Source organism: Brassica napus, chromosome C3, assembly GCF_020379485.1.
Source record: "Brassica napus cultivar Da-Ae chromosome C3, Da-Ae, whole genome shotgun sequence".
In the NCBI taxonomy this organism is placed as follows: Eukaryota; Viridiplantae; Streptophyta; class Magnoliopsida; order Brassicales; family Brassicaceae; genus Brassica; species Brassica napus.
In genome coordinates this window covers 47057851-47074689 of record NC_063446.1, presented here as the reverse complement: position 1 = coordinate 47074689, position 16839 = coordinate 47057851, and the positions used below count along the sequence as shown (strand labels likewise).

Genomic DNA, 16839 nt, shown 5'->3' with positions numbered 1-16839 from the left:
TTTCTGGAAGCCTGACCCCAACATCACTAAGATCTTTCCTGAACTTGGAGAGCACCTTCTTCTGAGCTTTGGTGAGAACTCTTTGGGGGAAAGGGAGATGATCATAGGGTGATAGCACAACATTAGTTGCTTCCTCTAACTCAACCTTTTTCAGCTTGTAGTCAGCCTTGGGCTCAGCTCTTTGCAGATTCGTTGCTTCAACCTTTGTGGCAGCATCTTTCACAATTTGTGCTTCAGCTGTGGCTACAACAAATCTCTCAACTTCCCCAAACTCAGTTCCACATACTAATCTTTCAATCTCATCCTCCTCTTTCTCATGATCACTCAGCTCAATCTTTGGAGAAGTAGTGGAGAAGACAGCATTGCAAGACTCCTTGAGGTTCTTTTCTAGTTTTCCTGGTAAAGACCCCATTGGCTGCTTGGAGGATGAAGGCATAGAAGCAACTTGACTCTCCAAAGCCTTGAGATGAGAGGCAAGTTGCATGTACTTGTTGTTGAGGTCAGCATAGTTCCCATCAATCTTTGCATGGATGTTCTTGAACTGATAAATCATGGTCTTCTCATTTCTGGCCTGAAATTCCAAGAGTTGCTTGAACATAGAATCCACACTTGAATCTGGAGCTTGAGCTTGAGAAGAACTTCCTTGAGTCTGAGGAGATTGGTTGGCTTGAGGATAGTTCTGCTTGGCTTGGTAACCTCCTTGTTGATTGTTGTAGTAAGGTCTTTGCTGAGAGTTGTTTTGGTACTGAAAATTGGGTTCCTTCCTGTACCAAGAACCATTGTTGTTGATGAAGCATACCTCTTTTTGACCTTCCAAACCATCAACCTCATTGACCTTGGGAGGAAGCTCTTGAATAGGACCACCCACAAAGTTCATCTGCTCCTGTTTAGCTTGGTTGGAAAGAAGCAAATCCATCTTCTCTTGCAAGGACTTGATCTCTTTATTTGTCTGCTGATCATCACTTCTGTTGACCCTATCATGCTCCTCACTGTAAACTGAGTCACTCTTGGCCATGTTCTCTACCAGTTCCTCTGCCTCTTCCTCAGTTCTTCCCAAAAAGAAACCATTGCTGGCAGTATCAAGCCTGTTTCGGCATTGTGGTAGAGCTCCTCTATAGAAAGTGCTTAGCAAACTCTCCTTGCTGAAACCATGATGAGGGCATTGAGACCAATAGCCCTTGAACCTCTCCCATGCTTCACTGAAGCTCTCTAGACCTTTCTGTTGAAACCCAGAGATTTCGTTCCGGATCTTAGCTGTCCTTGAAGTAGAGAAGAACTTGTCTTGGAAAGCTCTCTTGCACTCATCCCAAGTAGTGACAGTGTCACTTGGAAGAGTCTTCTCCCAGTGGTGTGCTTTATCTTCCAAAGAGAAAGGGAACAACTTCAACTTGAAAGCATCTTCAGAAACACCATTTGTCTTGGACAAGCCACAATACTTATCAAACTTGTACAAGTGATCAAAAGGGTCTTCAGCAGCAAGACCATGATACTTGTTGTTCTCTATGGTGTTGAGCAGCCCTGACTTGATCTCAAAGTTGTTGTTTTCCACAGCTGGTGCTCTGATTCCCAACCTATGACCATTAATGTGAGGTTGATCATAGGCTCCAATGGCACGAGCTTGACGCTGTGGATGTTGTGGCTGGCGCTGTGGTCTTAAAGGATCAGCTCTTCGATTAATGCCTCCGTGGGCATCACCATCTTGAGGCAGATTCTCCATATCAAACTCCAACCTTTGCAAGTGAGCCTGTTGCTCTACTTCTCTTCTCTGTCTTGCTATCTCCCTCTCAAGTGCTCTAATGTCTTCAACTCTTGGAACTAGGTTTGTTGGACCTCTGCTCCTTGTGTTCATACACCTGAAATGCAAAGGGAGAAAAACAAAGAGAAGCAATAACACAATTAAATAAAAATTGACTTAGTCTCAAGCAAATGACTAAATCTCAATGTCACAATCAACTTAGAATTTGGCAACGGCGCCAATTTGATGCAAGACTTTTCAAGGGTTTAAGATCAAATCAATGTAGTATAAAAGATTGTCGAACCAATCCTAAGTGATTCTAAAGCAAAGGGAATGCAAGTTCATGCTTAAGCTAAGTGCGATCCTGTTTTAAGATGGTATGAACTAAGAACTAATAAGCTAATGCAATAAAGTAATGATCTTTCTTTCTCAATTTGAAGCAAGAGGACTCATGGGGCTAGGCATTTGATCTTGGGTGATGTAGATCCAATCTAAGGGTGGCAAGGTATCAATCAAACACTTTCCTTATGCCTAGACACTAAGCTAAACAAGCTCTATCTCTAGATGAATGTTCTTTTGGTAAAACAACTGAAGCATCTAATCTCTTAGGTTGAATGTTACTAAAACAAACATGGAGAACAAGTCTAATAGCAATCTTAACTCTTTTAGCAACTAATCTCTTAGGTAAAGCAAGCTAAAGGCATTGAAGAGTTGGTTCATGCATTTCATCATACACCTTGTGGGCATGAAATGTCTATAGATCTATTTTAGTATGAACATGACTAAAATAGCATTGAGAACCCTCAACAAGTAAGGAAATAAGTAAATCTAACACTAAACACCCTAGATCTTCTCTAATCACCCTTAATCACCCTAGCCCATGAATCCAAGATTAGTCTACTCACTAATAGACATGAATAACCCCAAAACCATGGATGATTCAAGGTTAAACATGATTAGAGAGCAAGATAATCAAGCAAAGATAAGAACTTTGATCAAGATTAGATCTTTCAATTCAAAATTCTTTTTTGATTAGATAGAAAATAAGATAATCCCCCAACTTTGGAATTACAAGAGTATTTATATGTCTTTGGAAAACCTAATGGTTTCCTTTAGAAAGTCTAAAATGCCCTTTAAAAATATTAAAATTCGACTAAGGTAAAATATCTGACTCGGGTAAGATCTTTGGATCTCAACCCGCGTAAGCTTCCCCGCGTCAAGCCATCGCCACGCCTTCAGTTAATGCGAGCGGGTACATGACCCCGCGTACCCTTCTCTCCGCGTCAATCGTCATCGCGCGGGTAAGGGAATCCCGCGAGCCTCAAGCCGCTCCCGAGCTCGTGACAAAACGAGCGACCTTACTAACCCGCTACAATGGACCCGCTTCGACTCGAGCTTGACTTCTTCTTCTTCGTCTTCCTCGAGCTTCACCATATCCACGACATCGCCACTGCGTCACCGCCTGTGAGTCTGAGCCTCTCTCCGACGCTTTGCTCCACCACGAATCTCCGGATCCTAAGCCACGACGTCACCGGACCAAGCACGGCGAGCTCCTCCACCGCCGCAGCCATCGTCGTCCATTCCAAGCTTCCGGTGTCGTGAGTACATCTCCAAGCCGCAGCCATCGTCGTCCAGCTCCGGAGTCGAGGAAGAGAAAGCCCACGGTCTCTCCAATGGTGAATTTTGGCTAAATTGCACATTTGGTCCTTCTTCTTTTAGATATTTACGAATTGACCCCAAAACTCTTGAATTTGCACAAAGGTCCACCCGAATCAGCTTCAAAGCTTCCAATTGTGCATCTTAGACCCTGTCAAATGCAATTATGTATGCAACTACAATTTAACACCTAAATGCAACCTAAAATGATCATAATAAGCTAAAGGATGAATCTAAAACTTATGAAAATCATGAGATATCAAGGTTGGAAGATAACATGTGCCTTTCAGTGGACCAAAATTATATTTTCACAACACGTTTATGGGTGATGTGAGGAGCCGAACATCGCTTTTTGTAACTTCCCCAGATTATCATGGCATGGATCATATTTAAATTTGGCAAGAGATGCTTCATTGGGAAGGTGCATAATGATAGGAGAGATTGGAATCTCTTATGTATTTTGACGCGGAGCCATACTTGATCCGGAGATCTTGGACCACGATTCATGTTTCATGCCTCTTTTCCAAGCTTTTGATAGAATTTGTCGTCTATGTCGCTTTTATCGTTCCTTGTGCCCTTTGGTTCCTGCTTCTGAAAGAGTTTGGACCGATACACTAAGTCTTCATCCCACTTCACCTGCGCACATGCTCGGGACAATACATCATCCATGATTTTGCATTGGTACTTGGTTATTTCTTTGTACAGGTCCCCGTCGGGTAGCATGCCTCTTTTGAAGGATGTGATAGCAGTCGAGGCATTTTATCTTGGGATAGATACCTTTTTCCTGTTTGAAGCGTGTTATATAGATATACAAGGGCTCAAACTGGTGCTGTCGGATTTGTATATAGATCGTCGGTTGTATTCTCTAAGTTTATGCTACTTGCAAGCTGTACGACGAACTGATCGGCCATGGCTGCAAAGGAGCGTATTAATCCGTTTGCAGGTTAATATACCACTAGGTAACCCGCGCTTTGCGCAGGATGTGATTATTAGTTTCGTTATTTTTACTAAAAAGACATTAAAATCTGTTTAATCTGGATTTTTATTCGGTTTTAAGTTTTTTTTTTTGGCTTTTAATCTTCTAAAATATAACTATTATTTTAAATTAATATTCATTTTAGTTTATTAGGTTAAAATGTTTGATTTTTTGTTTTTTCCGGTAAAAACCAAAAAATAATATTATTTGTTTATTTTCATGTTATGAATTTTATATAGTCGTCATGTCGAACCAATAGTTTCATATTATAGTTTCTAAACAGATAATAGTTTAAAAAAAAAAGAAAAGAAAATTATTAAGACAAATCATTTCACTACAATTTGGTCGGTAGTGAAAGAAACATTAAGAAAAAATATTTCAACTTTCAAAAAAATTAGATACTTCAGTTGTGGTGAATACTTAGTTACAAGGTGCTCGCATCAAGGTGCACACATGTATGTGTATGTAAAAAGTATATAACAATAGTTGACAAATATATAAATATATTGTTAATTAATATTAAACGACAATTTTGTTCAAAATAATACATGAAAGATAAAATTAAAATTAATTTAAAATAAAAAAGGCCTTGACGTTAGTCATTTTTCATATAAAGAAAATAAAATTGTATCCATAAATAGGGGTGAGCACAGATCGAATATCTGGATATTTGGAAGCATTCGTGTCGATTCGATCTTTAGCCACCTAGATATTCGGTGACTCGGATAACCGAAATGTTTTAGAATTTTAAGGAATATCCTATTTGATCCGTAAATAAAATAAAATTTGAAAAAAATTAAAAAATTTAATAATAACATTTTATTACAAAAATAAATTATTATTTAACTTTTTAAATTCTAGTACCTAATATAATAAATTTAATTCATAAAAATATTGTAAAACTGATATAAAGTATAATATATATAATGTATATATATAATTTTGGTATTTGTGATTTGCTTCTTTTTTGGATATTGTATTTTAGTATTTGATTTGTTTCGTAGAGTTACGGATATCCAGTTTTTTTGGTTCAAATCAAAACGGATAACGAATCGAATCAAAATTTATGAATATTTTGCTCAAATTTATCCATAAACAATAAAAATAATATATATATATATAGTTTGGCTTTTGATTCATTATCTATTTTTATTCGAACTGAAAAATCCAGAGTTTTATTAGAACCATGTATGTGAGTTTTATATTAAAAAAAAACGCAAAATACATAGTGTGAACACATTTATGAATATAGTATGAACGCATTAGCATACTTATTATCAAATCATTGTGAGGCTGTCACGTGTCTATTATAGTGTGAATGCATTTATTACAATGCTTCTCTTTTAATATATAAGGGATTATAAGGCCGGTCCGGTTACGGTTCAGCCAAAACCCTTGCACATATCAGCTTCTATGAGTTCCTTCTGGATTGTAGTAGTAAGCATTTGTTGCTTGTACATGGCCACGTGATTATCTGGATTGTTGGTGCCATCATACATTCTAATGTTAGGAAAGAAATACTTTTTTGGCATCTCTATTAAGGCAAACTCATCTGCAACGGGTGTCCGCGTAGGAATCAGGACCACTTCTTCGGATTGGGGAGCGACACCCATGAGCCTTTCAATCATTGCTTAGACGGCTTCAAACTTTTTGGAGAAGACCTGCTCGAGGTATGCTGTTGTTGCGGATTTTTTTGCTTTGTCCGCCTCCAGCATCTCTTCATCGGTATCGAGTAAGAGTTGTCGTCTTATGCAATGTTCACTTGATTTCCTCCAGTTTTCTCGGTCCAATACTCGGTTCTCCATTCAATGGTGGAGCTAGTCTGGTGGTGTTGCCTCCCTCAATTAGAGTTTTCAGGGGTTGCATTAGTCGAGGGTGGGTTCGAAACTGGCGTCGTTTCTTCCTCATCGTGTTAAGAGATGAGCTTTTTCTCGAAATACCAGGTTTACAGCCTCGAGCTGTGAAAGTTTTTCCACACTTTGTTCCAACAACTTGAAGTGTTCATCCATCTTGTTCTTCAAAACCTGAACCTCCGAGAGGAGTTCAGGATTGTCCATAGGGGTGTTGCTTTCCCAATCTGTGTATCACTCTGTGACTTTGCTTTTTAAAGCTGCGATCTGAGCTCGCAACTCAGTTTTGACCGAAGTAGCCAAAGGCTGCTCGTTATGCTCACTTTCCGTCATCGTCATCGTCACGTTGTCAAGATTACCCCTGCTTCTAGCGCCAAATTGTTAGAGTAATTTCATGCATGTATTTTGTTGGTACTAAAGAAATGTAAACCAAGCGAATAACAAGGAGGAAAAGCGATCAGATAATATTGTATTGATCTTTAGAGCCGAAACTACAATGTTTGGTGTATGAGCCCTAGTTCTAGCTGCATCGCTCTAATATTTGTGTGATGAATAGTCAATCCTTTGTTAGGGTTTGGGTCCCCTTTATATAGGTTGTTCCTAGTCGGAAACTAGGTTAAATCCCCCTATATATTATTTGAGGATCTTTTAAAAAGTCGTAATCTCAATTTTGTATTAATAACAAAATGAACTTGCTGATATGTCATCTTCAACTTATTCTTAGTGCTTATGTGACATTTTTATAAAGAGTTTGGGGAAACATTAGTCTAATTTTTTTCATCTAGAGATTAAGTAACATTACATTAAAAGACAATTATAAAAATTATAAACCGTCGATGATGTTTATAAACTTTTACCTTTTTGTCAATTATAAATCTTTATCTAACATTTATATTTTAAAACATAATCTTATAAAAAAGATTATCCCTTATATATTAAAATTATTATATCCCATATATATTAAAAGAGAAATATTACAATATTTGAGGTAGTCATGTGTCATCACCACAATGATTCTTAGAATCTCTAAAAAAATATGTTGGTCCATCTAAATATATAATAAAAAATTTAACCATAAATTAATTATTAATGTTCTTCATTCTCTCCATAAATAAAAAAATTAAGGAATTGTCTGATGTGGCTAAAGCATACATGACAATTAATTATTTTGAATAATTAAGATTTGATAAAAATTGGTGTACCCTCTATCATTTTTTCAATTTTAACTTATTAAAATAAAATAAACAACAACATTAACCATATAATATAAATTTAGATTTTTCCGTATCTGTTATATTTTAAATTTTTAAAAACAACTATAAATTACTAAATAGTTAAAAGTCTCACATTAAAACTTTTGTGAACTATGGTTTAAATTTTTTGTTATGACAAAATACAAATGATTACAAAATCATATAAGTATGAAGACTCATTTAATAAATATTAAGATTAAAAATAAATAAATATATATATATATATATATATATATATATATAAATGTATTTATTAATATTGTTTAAATTAACTATATACCATACAAAATACATAAATATTTTTATTTTAAATTTTTTTGAACACTTTTTTTGATAAAAGATTTGATCAATTATTGACAACTTAGTAGTTAAATTTTAAACTTTGCATTGAATTTTGTTTTAAATTATAAATTACATAAACTATTAAATATCACACAATGAAAAATTTTGTTATCAGTGATTCAAAGTTTTTGTTATAAATGATTCAAAGTTTTTGTTATAAAAAGATAAAAATGATAAAAAAATAATATGAGTAGAAAAAATATTTAATAAATATCAATATTAAAAATATAGTATATATCTATGTTAATATCATTTTAATTTAATTATAGACCATATAAATTAAAAAGTGTATGTTTGGATTAATAAAATTTATTTATGTGTTCGCATCAATTTGATAATATATGTAATAGTTACTGAATTTTTAATATATAATGTTTATCCCACGCAAAGTGCGGGTATTAACCTAGTTTCCATAATATTATGTCTGGTCAAACTCAATCATATAATTCGTACTCAAGTTCCAGCACTGTAGCACATTATCTGTGAGTTTATATTCGCCATGTAGCACTAACGAACGAAACTAACCATGTAGCACAACATTGGTCATCATTTACATGCACAATTTCAAAACAGTCTTTCTACATGAACGGATTTTACGAACTTAAAGATAAAATTAGTTATGTATGTTCAGGCAAATAGCAAATATGATTTAGATAAACATATAAGTGCTAAAAGAATCAGTTTAATGATTTGCTTTTCACTATGTGCCTATAAAGTGCTTCAATCGTTCACAAACTATTATGTTTAGTGCAGTTCTTTAAAGTTCTTTGAAATCCACAAATCATTATGTTGAACTGATCCGGTTTTATATCTGAGTAACATATTGAATTATAAACTCATTAATAAACCATACCATATTTTACCGCTTTAGTTTTTATGTCCACAATACACCTGAGTTACAAGGTTTGTGGCATTGGTTTTTGGCAACTCACTATTTATTAGTATTAAACTAGGTGGTGAGATGATTATTTTAAACTATATATTATATATTGGATAAAATTATACATACTTATGGATGTTTTTAAGGTAATTTTATTTTTATTAAAAATAGAAAATACAGGTATGAAGTAATAACAAAAGGATTCACATTTGCATAATTCAGAATGAACATGCATGTTGGGCTCAAAAAAAATTAAACAAATTTGAAAAGGCCTACTTTCTTGGACTTGCTAACTATCTTACCACGATTTTGGTTTAATGATGGGTTTTGAATAAATTTCTAATCCATATAAATAATAAAAAAATAAAAAAATGGAAAGACAAATATAAACTATAAAACAATTTGATGTTTGCAAGAAAAAGGGGATTAGGGGTTGAAGCTGTCGATTTACGAAACACAGGTGTTGACAAGTAATTTTAGTGATTCTTCTCTTTTGATTCCGTCCTAATAGTTTTATGAAACAGTGTTTCTGTTATTTTGTAATCCATAATTCTTCACTTGTTTTTTCTACTGGAATTCACGATTTATGCAAGAGGGTGCCAAGAAAAAGTTAAACAGAAGCTTAGAACATCCTTGTCTCAGTAAAGTATGAATCTGTGAAACCAAATCCATTTTAATAGATTCATGTATTTTATATCCCTGAAAAAGGCAAACAAAAGATAGCATCAAGATAACACATAATATGATTAAGCTTTTAAAAATACCGATTAACATCAACTTACTTTTGCATATACAAAAACCATTTCAATGGTCTCACCACCACCAGTCAAATATTGCTTCCAAAGTCTTATGACGTTCTTTGACTTCAAGTCAGAGATGAAATTCATGGCACTAATTTTCTTCGCTAGTTAACAAACTTGTAGGTTGTAATGTCGATGAATTTCCTTGTGTAGATATATAGTAATCACGGTTAGGTTTAGTCCCATGCATGATTAGATACAAACGAATATTCCCTCACTAGAATCAAATTGTATTAATCCCTAACTTTTAGCTTCTAATTTAAAAATTGTGGCAAGTATTATAATTAAGGAATCAACATATATGAAACAATATTAACTATGAGAATTAACCAGATCGAATATAATTAGATTGAAAGTTATTACGTGTTGATTCCTTAATTTAGATTCTTGGTGCTTAGGTTAAGGGATTTAATGAAAGTTGTAAATCTGAATTGTAAAATCAGTCAAAAGATCAGATCCAATCGGCGTCATATTGAAGTATCAATGCTTCTATCAAATCATTTAGGCGTAAATAATTAATGTTTATACGATATATTCAAAATTAGTGTAAACCTATTGCGGATGTTAGATTATTATTGAACGAAGAGCTGATATTGGACCAAGAGTTGATAATGATATAAAATTTCAATAATAAGTTTTTGGGCTGAGAAGTGTTGCGCTCACCAAAAAACTGCGTATCTTCCACTCCAAAAAAAATTTTCTTTGATTTAATATAAAACAAAAACCATTGCAACTATATATGCGAAATTAGAGATTTTTATACTAAAATCCAGTTTTAGCCAAATCTAATTAATTCCTAGTAAACAGACCGGTTTACCATAACCGCAAATCATTTATATTAACACCACCGGTTTGAGTTGTCAAATAGAAAAGACCTCATCAGTAAGGCACATATCGCATGAAAGTATTATAGAATCTCAAAGCTTTAAGAATCACAACCTTAATAAGAAGTCCCTCTCTTATTTATTCAATCACAAGCTCAAATCACAAGTCACAAATTATGTTATGCAACACAATATGCATCTCCATATATATAGAACAGGATAACTCCTAATTCTATTAGTATTATCACAAAACCATATTCCTAATCTTATAGATAATCATAACACAATAAAGAAAAGGAAACTTGTATTCCAAGCTTATCCAACATTCTCCCCCGTAAGCTTGAGCTCATTTTCATTCACGTTCTTGACCCCGATCAAGTTTCTCATTTCGACGAACTTTGTTCTTCCCAACGATTTTGTCAGTATGTCCGCTCTCTGTTCAACGCCAGGTACATGTTCTACCTCGATCTGTTCCTTCTCAACACACTCGCGAATAAAATGCAACCTTCGATGAATATGTTTGCTTCGGCCATGAAAAACAGGATTTCTCGCAAGTGCAATCGCAGACTTGTTATCTACTTTCAACTTCACCTTCTCGCAAGTCTTTCCCATGACTTCGCCAAGTAGCTCTTGCAACCATATCGCCTGTTTCGTTGCTTCCGTGGCAGCCATAAACTCTGCCTCGCAAGATGACAGAGCAACAATCTCCTGCTTCTGTGAAGACCATGTTATCGGACTATCATCAAGGTAAAACACATGACCCGTTGTGCTTTTCCCATCATCTTCATCAGCATTACGTGAGCTATCACTAAAACCCACTACTTCTAGCTTCGAAGACCGAGTAAACATAATACCAAGGGATATGGTTCCTCGTATATACCTTAGGACTTGCTTTAAGGCTGCGCCATGAGACTCCTTTGGTTCCTGCATATAACGACTCAACAATCCAACACTGAAGCTCAAGTCCGGACGCGTGTGCAGCAGGTAACGGAGACATCCTATGTTTCTTCTATAATCAGTCTCGTTAATACTCTTCTCAGCCGGTGCTTTTGACAACTTAACATTAAAGTCCATAGGGACATGGCTTGAGTTACATGCACCCATACCACTCTCTTCAAGCAATTTGCTCGCATAGCGACTCTGCTGCAGTGTGATACCACCATCAAACTGATATACTTCAATTCCCAAATAATATGTCAGTTTTCCAAGATCACTCATATCAAACTCAGCCGCCATACTCTCCTTAAACTTGACTATAGATGTTAGCGACGAACCTGTTACGAGTAAATCGTCTACATATACTACTACGAGTAATAGGCTCATCTTATCTCGTCTTCTGTAGAGAGATGGTTCCTTGGAGCAACGATGGAAGTTTAAGCCGACGAGTATCTTATTCAACTTGACATTCCACGCCCTAGGAGCTTGTTTTAGCCCGTACAGAGCTTTTCTCAATTTGTACACCTTTCCTTCTTGTCCTGCCACCTCAAAGCCTTCTGGCTGAGTAACAAAAACTTCTTCTTTTAATTCTCCATGCAAAAATGCAGTCTTCACGTCAAGATGATGTATTTCCCAACCAGACGCAGCGGCCAACGCAATAATAAGTCGTATTGTCTCCACTCGAGCAACCGGAGCAAACACCTCATCGTAATCAATTCCATGTTTCTGAACGTATCCTTTGGCTACCAATCGTGCTTTGTATTTGATGATACTCCCATCAGCATTACGTTTTATTTTAAAGACCCACTTCAATCCGATTGGTTTTACTCCCATGGGTGCGTCAACAAGGATCCATGTGTTGTTCTTTTCAATCGAGATAATCTCGTCCTTGCAAGCATCAAGCCAGACTTGTAGTTTACTAGCTTCAGAGAAACTCCATGGCTCATCATTAATAATCACAAGAAGACGTTCGCATTCACGCTCTGCATCGGCTAGTAGAAGAACGTAGTCGTCTAAGTAAGCAGGTTTGGTGCCTACTCTATTTGATCTTCTTAGCTGAGGTTGATCTTCCTCTGTTTCATCATACTCGTCGTCCTCTCCTTCGTTCTGTATATTATCATCCGCCATTGTTTCATCATTATTCGTACCTTGATCCTCAAGAAAGCCTTTTAGCTCAAGTTCAAAGTCACCAACATCGTCTTTGCCTCTCTGTTTCTCTGTATTCCACTTCCATCTCACATCTTCTGTAAATATTACATCACGGTTTACTATAATTTTTCGGTTTAGTGGCTCCAAGAGTCGATAGGCTTTAGTTCCTGGTTCTATGCCGAGATGTACTAAGCGTCGAGAGCGATCGTCAAGCTTTTTTCTCCCTGTTTTCTCAGATGCTGCATAGCACACGCAGCCGAAAACCCTTAAGTGATTCATGTTTGGTTTCTTAGATCGAAAAACCTCATAAGGTGTCTTCTCACTAAGTGATCTTGTGGCAAGCCGGTTGATCAAGTAGGTAGCATGTCTTACTGCCTCGCCCCACAAGTAATTTGGAACATCCATATGTTTTAATATGCTTCTGATCATCTCTAGTAATGTCCGGTTTCGTCTTTCGACAACACCATTTTGTTGAGGTGACCATGGTGCTGTAAGATGTCTCTTTATGCCATTCTTCTTGCAAAAATCATCAAACTCGTGTGAAGTAAATTCGCCTCCTCTGTCCGTTCTCAAGGTTTGAATCACTGCTTTTGTCTCTTGTTCAACCATTGTCTTAAAGCGTTTGAAGCTTTCAAAGGCTTCACTCTTTTCTTTTAACAAAACAGACCACATGTAACGAGAGCAGTCATCAATAAGAACAAAAACATAACGTTTTTGTCCTGGTGTAGCAGGTGAAATAGGTCCACAAAGATCTCCATGGATGAGTTCGAGAAGATGACTTGCTCTATATTGAGTTTTCTGTGGGAATGGCTGTCGACTTTGCTTTCCAAGCAAACATGAAGCACACGTTTCTTTTCCGACTATGATCTTAGGAATGCCAGTGACTAATTCTTTTCTTATCATCATCTTCATAGTCTCAGTGTTAACATGCCCTAGTCGGGCATGCCATTTAGATGATTCACTCGTCACTACTTGCAAGCATTGTATGTTGTCCGTCTGCAGGTTAACCTTGTATAGACGGTTTCGTGAACGTATGGTCTCGATCATAAGATGCCCAGAGCGATCATATAGCATTAGTGAGTTGCCCTTCATTCGTATCTCACAACCAACCTCTGTGGCTTGCCCCAAACTCACAATATTGCTCTTTAGTGCTGGAATATAGTATACATCATTCAGAATCTTCTTAGCGCCTCCCGCAAAGACAAACCGTATGGAGCCTTTCCCTTCTATGTCGACACGCGAGTCGTCTCCAAAACGTACTTTACCAGTTACCTTTTCATCAATTGAGACAAAGAAGTTTCTATTTCCACTCATATGGTTGCTTGCTCCGTTATCAAGATACCACAAATCTTGGTTATCCTGGTCAGATTCGAAGATGCTTGGATTAACCTTTTGTTCATTAAGATAGACTACTTCATGCATCATCAACTCATCAGCCTCTTCGGTGCTTTCCTCTTTCTTCTCAGTAGTTTCTTGCAACTTAAGTAACTTATCCGGACAGTCGTTTGCGTAGTGACCAAGTTTATCGCATTTAAAACAGGTAATGTGTGAGATATCACGCTGATTGCCTTGTCGGTATGCTTCCCTTTGTTGCTGAAAGATGCTGTACCTACCATGGCCTCGTCCCCCGCGGGAGTTGTATCGTCCTCCACGTCCTCGTCCTCCACGTCCTCCATACTGATCATATTCTGTATTGGAGTATAGTAGTTTGTTCTTGTCGTCTTGAAGTTCCTCATCATCTTCTCCTATCCGTTCCTCATATGCTTTTAATCTCCCAACTATATCCTCAAAGCTAGTTGTATTGAGGTCAAGAACTTGTTCCAATGAAGCAACAATTTGAATGTATCTTTTTCTTGGTAAGCTTTTAAGAAACTTCTTTACGACTTTTGGTTCCTCAATGATCTCCCCGAGTGAGGCCGCTTTTGAGGTAATCTCTGATAACCTCCCAACAAACGTATCAATGGTGTCTTCGTCTTTCATTTTAAGTCTATCAAATTCAGCCATCAAGGTTTGTAACCTAGCTTCTTTTACTCTCTCAGCTCCAACATGTCTAGCTTTTATCGCCTCCCATACCGCTTTAGCTGTATCCATATCTCCTACTTGTAAGATCAAAGCTTCTGGTATGGATTGAAATAAGAACGCAATTGCCATGTTATTTTTCTTCTCATCTTTGACTCCTGGATCAATCGTTTCCCATACCTCGCTGACTTTAAGAGCTATCTTCATTCTCATAGACCAGACGGTATAGTTTGAAGAGGTTAACATTGGGAATTTTATGGAGGCAGGTCTCTTCTCCTTGTGCAGCACGATTGCATCCGTAACTTCGCTCATGATTGATGTTTGTAGCTTTCAAGTTTCTATTGTAATGGCTCTGATACCAAATATAGAATCTCAAAGCTTTAAGAATCACAACCTTAATAAGAAGTCCCTCTCTTATTTATTCAATCACAAGCTCAAATCACAAGTCACAAATTATGTTATGCAACACAATATGCATCTCCATATATATAGAACAGGATAACTCCTAATTCTATTAGTATTATCACAAAACCATATTCCTAATCTTATAGATAATCATAACACAATAAAGAAAAGGAAACTTGTATTCCAAGCTTATCCAACAAGTATATATATATAATAGAAGTTACATAATTTAATACGTACATATTTATAACAAAAGTTCTAAGACAAACTTCCACTGCAATTAATAGTGGACGAAAAGGACAAATAATCCGAACCAAATATCGTATGCAATAGTATAATACTTCTCTAGTTTAAATGATCAATGACATCACATGTAGTTGTTCTATGCAAGAGAGGAATTTTTAACAACGGCTGTGAGAAGGGCTCTCTTGGTGATACCTAAGCAATGATATTCTTGTTAATCATACATGAGGGTAAGAGTTATTAATAAGAGTCTTCGTCAAATAATAAAAAAGGGATATGTTGTATATTTAATACATATACTTTTTGTCCAAGTATATGATTTCGGCAACTAAGAATTAGTCATAAATCTAATCTATTAATTTATATTTCTATTTAAAAATTATCATGGCATGTTTTAAATTTGAACCTATTAAACATGTTGTACTAAATATAGTAGGACTAATCTATTTACTAACTTAATTTAACCATATAAAATTTATATCTACACAATTAAATTAAACGTGCATCATAATAATTTAACTTTACGATATTATACATTTACACAATTAAATGAGATTAAATATAAAAAAAGCAACTAAGTTTCTTCACATATAGTTATCATTCCTAGGTAAATTTCATCAAACAAACCTAAAGTTAAGATTTTTTTTCCAACATGACATAGTATATCATCATTTACTTTTGCTTTCGGTGTTCATCACATGAATTGCATATCACATTGAATCATCATAATCTTGAGATTAAATTAACTCGGGCTATGTTTTGGTTGATTATCATTATTAAGGACTTGTGTGTTCAAGCATTTCATTGTTTTTTTTTGTCAGAAAAAAGCTTTTCATTTATATGTAGCAGCAGGTGCAGAAAACGATCTATGAAAATATTCAACATCGGTTAACTTTGTTTCTTTTGTCAATCCAACCGGTTCTATTTTAAATAAAAAAAAAACATTAATTGGTTAAACGACTTTATATATATGTCACAGGTTCTGGTTGGTATAATAAATTTAAGACATTTCTCATTGTAAGAATGTAACATGTAATTCATTAATTTGATATAGTTGTAATTTGTATATTATCTTTCCCTAAATTTTTTATTCGTGCAAAGAAATACCGAATGAGTATTCTCTTTTCAAACTATAAAATTTTAATTTATCATATGACAACAACCACGATATTTGGTTTTAAATACCATATATATATATATATATATATATATATACTAATTTTCCGGTAACATCCGAAACAATTTTCTAAATCCTATATACACAATATAATTCATAGATAACACTATATCCAATCCTAACCAAAGAATATTATTGAATATCCTCCTAAATTGGAAATCAAACAATATATTTAAAATTTTATTAAACAATGTGAATGAAAATATATAGTTTTCAAACTTTTTTATCGGACAAATGGATTTTGATTTGTTAGAAATTAATAAAAAAATATTTCTTTTAATGATTCATAATGGCAAATTTTTGAATACTGAGACAAAATTTGGGTTGTGTATATTTGCTTGATATCCAGAAATAAAATTAATAGGTTTGGGTTCATTTGTTTGGTATAATTTTATGAGCAAAATGTGGGAAATTTTTATTTGGGCCGCATAATATATGAGAACATATTGGTCCATATCAAGAAAAGTTTAGATAGATTATTTAATAATCTAATACTAGATTTTGACCCGTCTTTTTAAAGCGCGGGATATTTTATGATGGAAATTTCACAACTAAATTTACAAATATTTAAAAATTATCAATATTTTTTTTCTC

The 16839-nt window shown here is 35.2% G+C and overlaps 1 non-coding gene across 1 annotated transcript; it reads left to right on the top strand.

Moving 5' to 3' along the window:
- Window positions 1-1145: 1145 nt before the first annotated feature.
- On the top strand, window positions 1146-1252 carry LOC125584593. Its single transcript, XR_007321506.1, has one exon. It is a non-coding gene; the product is annotated as a small nucleolar RNA R71 (small nucleolar RNA).
- Window positions 1253-16839: the final 15587 nt, after the last annotated feature.